Consider the following 948-nt stretch of genomic DNA (forward strand, 5'->3'; position numbering starts at 1 on the left):
GAGTAAAGACAGCCTCTTTAATAAATGGTGTTGGAAAAATTGGACAGCTACCTGCAAAAAAATGAAACTAGACCACCAACTTACACCATTCACAAAAATAAAATGGATAAAAGACTTAAATATAAGCCATGAAACCATAAGCATCTTAGAAGAAAATGTAGGCAGTAAGCTCTCCGACATCTCTCGCAGCAATATATTTGCTAATTTATCTCCACGGGGAAGGGAAATAAAAGACAGGATAAACAAATGGGACTATATCAAACTAAAAAGCTTTTGCACAGCTAAAGACAATAAGAACAGAATAAAAAGACAAACTACACAATGGGAGAACATATTTGACAATACATCTGATAAGGGGTTAATAACCAAAATTTATAAAGTACTTGTAAATCTCAACACCAAGAAGACAAACAATCCAATCAAAAAATGGGCGAAAGAAATGAATAGACACTTCTCCAAAGAGGACATACAGATGGCCAATAGGCATATGAAAAAATGCTCAACATCACTAATCATTAGAGAAATGCACATTAAAACCACAATGAGGCCCTGGCCGGTTGGCTCAGTGGTAGAGCGTCGGCCTTGCGTGCAGAAGTCCCGGGTTCGATTCCCAGCCAGGGCACACAGGAGAAGCGCCCATCTGCTTCTCCACCCCTTCCCCTCTCTTTCCTCTCTGTCTCTCTCTTCCCCTCCCGCAGCCAAGGCTCCATTGGAGCAAAGATGGCCTGGGGGCTGGGGATGGCTCCTTGGCCTCTGCCCCAGGCGCTAGAGTGGCTCTGGTCGCTACAGAGCGATGCAATGGAGGGGCAGAGTGTCGCCCCCTGGTGGGCGTGCTGGGTGGATCCCGGTCTGGCGCATGCAGGAGTCTGTCTGACTGTCTATCCCCGTTTCCAGCTTCAGAAAATACATAAAATAAATAAAATAAAAAAATAAAACCACAGTGAGATA

General features: G+C 44.1%; 1 non-coding gene across 1 annotated transcript; it reads left to right on the forward strand.

The window, feature by feature from the left end:
* The first annotated feature begins 546 nt into the window (after positions 1-546).
* On the forward strand, positions 547-622 carry TRNAA-UGC (transfer RNA alanine (anticodon UGC)). The gene has a single exon. It is a non-coding gene; the product is annotated as a tRNA-Ala (tRNA).
* The last annotated feature ends 326 nt before the right edge of the window (positions 623-948 follow it).

The sequence above is a fragment of the Saccopteryx leptura genome, chromosome 2 (genome assembly GCF_036850995.1).
Source record: "Saccopteryx leptura isolate mSacLep1 chromosome 2, mSacLep1_pri_phased_curated, whole genome shotgun sequence".
Lineage (NCBI taxonomy): Eukaryota > Metazoa > Chordata > Mammalia > Chiroptera > Emballonuridae > Saccopteryx > Saccopteryx leptura.